Raw genomic sequence first — 4979 nt, forward strand, 5'->3', positions numbered from 1 at the left:
GAAAAACGTGACCGCATGACTGAAAGAGGTTTGTATCAAAATTACGAGAGTGAATGTTGGGTAATTTTGATATAGACATGTTAACATGTTAATGTGTTCATAGCTAAAAGTTACTTTAGATAATTATTTAATACCTAGTGGTAGTATAATTTAATTATTGTTAGTGTGAGTTTTAGTTAATGTTATAGTATGTTTGAATAGGTAGTATGAGATGACCGAGATTAAAAGACTTACGATTGGATAGTGGGGTAAGTGCTCCAAGTCTTTAGGCGGAAAGAAAGTGGTAGAAGTTAATTTGTACGTGTACTGTGCATTAGTTCTATGGTATAAAGCCTTACTAGTTTAAGACCCGCGAATTCGCGGGATCGTGTAAGAAAATTTGTTGCAAGTTCACATTTTCAAAATATATTTTCAACATTCATAAAGCAAATCTGATACCACATGAGACACAAAACGAAATATATATTTGAGTTTGAGCATAGAATTATGGTTTTAACATTAAAAATTACAAAATTATATAGAGCATCAGGTAGTATTTGACTGCAAGTTGTTTCAAAATAACGCCCAACTCTACTTCCGTTCTTTTAACAACTGTATCTAATAATCTAAAATTACTATAACCCATTTGAGTGCTATTGATAAATAATAGAACCCAAATGAACCCATTGATAAGTTCATGAACCAATAGTTACATTGAGAGCCACCACCACAACACAAATAACCCATTAGAGCGTTTGACCTGATTTCAGTGTGTTTGTCGATTTAAATAACTTGCTGGATATCTGCACGAAACAGGTAACTAAATTCCAAAAGAGACATTAGTAAAGTTATAAGTACATTAATTAAAAAAAGTAAGGAAAACTATCGTATATTTACACTGAATTTAAGACTTCATTGCAAAACTCCAAGTATCATAAGTTTGTAACCATGTTATAAGCATTAGTAATGTATAGAAGTCTAAAAAGAGAAAAGGGTGGTTGTGGGTCAACTAATCTCTTTTTAGTAATGGCCCGTAGTTAAACTTGCCAGATGTTCAAGTAGTTTATTTGCCGCTTTAGAGAAATGTGAAATTGAAAAAAGAACAAAGTGAGTGAGGCAGAGGAGGAGGTGAGGGCGCTTCTAGATTAAGCTAAAATACACTGCTAACCACTAAAAGCTATGGTTAGCAGTTGGGTTAATTCATCCAAGCATGTCATTCAGGAGTTGTACTTTAATGTCATTTTAGTCTAACTTTTTATTCCAGATTCAGCTAAAAATACACTACAAACTCCATGTACAATGTTCCTTTTTCTAATTAGTTGGATTGTTTTCCTAAGAATTTGATCAATAATGATATTAGACAAAAAAGATTACTAAAAGAGATAAGTTTAACAGACTTTGTATACCTGGACGAATTTGCTCAAAAGCTTCAGAATAGCATCCAAGAACTTCATTTTAAAGATATACCATTCTTCAATATATTATATACCAAAAACCAAGTTGCCCTTTCTCATAAATTTGACATCTAACATGTCAAATTAGTAACCTCGTGAAGTTGGTTACACCTGGATATTTGGATATTCTGTCAGAATGTCAAAATGGGCTACATTGGTGAAAGTGACCTTAAAAGATTTGAAATACCTACAACCTATTTAACCACTTTTTTCATAGCTAAAGCATATAACTTATTCAGTATTTAGTTAGATCACGAGTACACAGATGCTTTGGGCCAAGCAAAAACATCATAAACAGAAAATGGTAAAGCAAAATCTTGGACACCATAGATGTCAAATCATGAATCTAAGAAAGAAACACTACACTAAATGTACAAATCGCAAGTCAATTAAACCCACAATTAATATGTCGAATGTAAATCATAAAAAGCATGCATTCATGTTTTGATATAACGATTATTCATCCTTTGAATCGTGAGGTAATAAAGGATTAAAGAAGAGTTTTGATAAAAGTAAATAATGGAAGAGATCGTAAATTTAACTTCCACACAGAACAAAAATAACATACCAGATGTTGATTTTGAGCTTCTAATTCCAACGACATGTCTATTGGCTTCAAGCGCGGATTAGATATTAAGAAATAAATAGTAAAAAATCCAAAGTATAAATATTACCTCAATAATAACCTATCAGCTTCGTATTGAAAAATCAGATAAGCGGTGATGAACAGGTTGTGACACGCCGCTGTGAAATCCATATAAACAAAATCAATTACAAAACTCTAATAAACTAAATATTATTTACAAAACAAGAGTTAAAATAAACAAAATAATATATTCAATCGTGAAGAACACGTAAAAAGTAAATTACCAAATGTATAGAAATGGTCTCTCATGCACACTAATGATCCCATTCTTCTAAATCACTTATAGCCAAGATAGAGTTTGAGGCAACAGTGCTACGATTAGGCAAGTGTAAATCACGATATTTTCACCAAAAAACTCTAAAACAACAGTCAGCAGGGCTGCAATCGGGCAAGTGTAAAAATGCAATAAGGCGCACATATGAGGTACGACTATTGTGCATTAGGGCTGCAACGCACACGCCAAATCATTTAACTCGCTTAATAGTTGTCATATATACATATAAATAAAAACTTTGCTACTCAAATGTAAAAAAAATACCTGGAAATACTAATTCATAAGACTCTTAATAATCAAGTTAAAAATATATCCAAACACCTCTTAAACTGATGCATACATAGCATAAACTCGAGTTATACTATCAATTCAAGAAATATTCTTTGAATTTTGCATGTTAAAATTTCTCAACTAAAGGATTAAATGTAGTAATGTGGATGGATTTCCTTTCAAATTTTAACTCAGTGTTTACCCAGAGCAATTGTGTTGGTATAATTTGATAAAGTTACCAACTTTTGACTCAAACTGAAAAACCAGAACAAATATATATATTAGAAACTGAACTACTCTGAAGCTGGTGGAAATGAAGGGATTCAAATAGGAAAGAAGACCTTTGTTTTGAAAGAGTCAAACTTGACTACTAAATGAACCTAGTGATTTCTTTGATTGGCAATAAGAACATTTATGAATAAAAAATTCTTGTATATGAACTAATGACTTGTTTCACTAATATAATATTTATTCTTTTTAAACTTTAGACTTATATGAAGTTTCACATTAAAAGAGAAACACTTGACAAATAACAGACAGACAAATACTTGCTCTCTTAATGTCAAATCCACTGTTCTTAAGAATTTCTGCAGTATTGACAACTGTTGCAATAGTTGAGCAGCATAATAAAAAAACAGATCATTATAATATATGGGATGTTAGATACATACCGTAATTAACAAAACGGCTGTCGATGGCATTTCAAACTCTTGCATTTTTTGTTTCAATACCTATTTGTAGGTGTGGCAATAAAAGCTTTCGAATGTCTCCGATAATTTTTAAACGAAAAACATGATATTGTAGTTACATTATTCACAACACAATAAGTCATCAATAATAAAATTAAAAGACTCGGCATACATGCTGATAGGAAGTACAAAGCGTAAAACATAAATCATCTATAAAAGTATTTTGCGAGCCTCTTTTTTTTAAGAAACGGAGCAGTGTGGCATTGTTACCTATATAAAAAATGACCAAATGCCGGCGTGTCGTTAGCTTTGTTAAAAATGGATTTGCAGACAATGTTCAATATTCCAGCATCCAAATATCTGTACAAATAAAGCCATACCCACTACCAATAACAATGCCGATCAATAATAGTAAAGAACATAAAAACAATAATGGTATATAACTGAATCAAATTAAACAATTAGAAACAGTACCTGTAAAATGATTTTCCGTCAATTTCTGGTTAATCGGTATTCGCCGAGTCAAATGGCTAGAAGAGGCGTGTCGTCGAATGATAATTTTTTAAATCGGGACTTGCAAGATACAGGCTGAAAAAAATAAAGACCAGTATTAATGCCTTTCTTATTAGAATACACACTTAAATCTATGGTCCCTTTAGTAAGCTATAATGAGCTGAAAGTTACCCTGTCAAAATGGACGGGTTGGGTAACTTGGTAATCGCTTGAGCTGATACAGTCTCATTCGATGAAACAAAATATGTTAACGTTTATATCATTTGATGTAAACTCTTAAAATAAGCCATATCCCGATGGAAATACCTCAAATATCTGTTCAAGAATTGGACTTTTTTATCTGGACGTAAAGATACCAGACCCATGCTTGCCTACTGAAACTTGATCAATGATGTGTGGACTTTACCCATTAAAAAAGAAATTGTCGAGGATCAAGGCAAACAAGTTCTTCACCATGATTGTTCAAATCTGGAAAGCTTATATGTAAATAGCGAAGAATTTATAAATAAAAAATCTAAAGATAATCTTGTTAAATAAAAGTGGCAATTACGAATATTTGCTAATGTTGGCTGAGAGGGCTTTAATTCAAGAATGTGATGGACGACAAATAAAACACATTCCATATCGCCTGGCCACATGTGTTTCTTCTCAGAATGCAAGGATTCCATTCTCCACGGTTGACCATATGCAGTAGGTGCACCAATATTTACTTACTGCTACCAAATTTTCTGATGAGTAAGTTATATAATTTGTAACAAAAACAAAAAATTGCCTTCTATATTGTGAAACCCTTAAACGTATAAACATCAGTATGTTCAATTAAAAGTACACATGGCGTACAAACCTAATGTTGCATGTAGTATCTACTAATCACTACCAATATTGCATCTCTTACACTTGATTGAAAATAATAAAAAGTCCCAGTAAATTCTTTCAAGTCCACCACAATTGACAATGATTACATGGTGTAAAAAATCACATCATTAATCTATGCTTAAAGTACAAAACTTTCATTGTACCTGCAAATGGCTCTTCAAATGGTATAATGTCGACCTCTTTAAGCCCATCAATCGTAAAACTAATTTCGGGGTACCTTTGCAGACCGAATACCAAATTAGACAATCCGATCAAGATATTAAAGGCCAATACATAAT

At 32.1% G+C, this 4979-nt stretch overlaps 2 long non-coding RNA genes across 3 annotated transcripts; both read right to left on the reverse strand.

Moving 5' to 3' along the window:
* Window positions 1-680: 680 nt before the first annotated feature.
* Window positions 681-2451, reverse strand: LOC139903936 (uncharacterized). 2 transcript variants are annotated; one of them, XR_011778599.1, is made up of 4 exons: window positions 2304-2451; window positions 2108-2177; window positions 1386-1561; window positions 681-782 (listed from the first exon to the last, which is right to left on the reverse strand). It is a non-coding gene; the product is annotated as an uncharacterized lncRNA (long non-coding RNA). The 2 variants fall into 2 exon arrangements; XR_011778598.1 differs by having other exon boundaries at window positions 1386-1544; window positions 2304-2450.
* Window positions 2452-3577: 1126 nt separating this feature from the next.
* LOC139903990 (uncharacterized) lies at window positions 3578-4297 on the reverse strand. The gene is made up of 4 exons (XR_011778615.1): window positions 4132-4297; window positions 3997-4039; window positions 3787-3900; window positions 3578-3672 (listed from the first exon to the last, which is right to left on the reverse strand). It is a non-coding gene; the product is annotated as an uncharacterized lncRNA (long non-coding RNA).
* Between the last annotated feature and the right edge of the window lie 682 nt (window positions 4298-4979).

Source organism: Rutidosis leptorrhynchoides, chromosome 4, assembly GCF_046630445.1.
Source record: "Rutidosis leptorrhynchoides isolate AG116_Rl617_1_P2 chromosome 4, CSIRO_AGI_Rlap_v1, whole genome shotgun sequence".
Classification (NCBI taxonomy): Eukaryota; Viridiplantae; Streptophyta; class Magnoliopsida; order Asterales; family Asteraceae; genus Rutidosis; species Rutidosis leptorrhynchoides.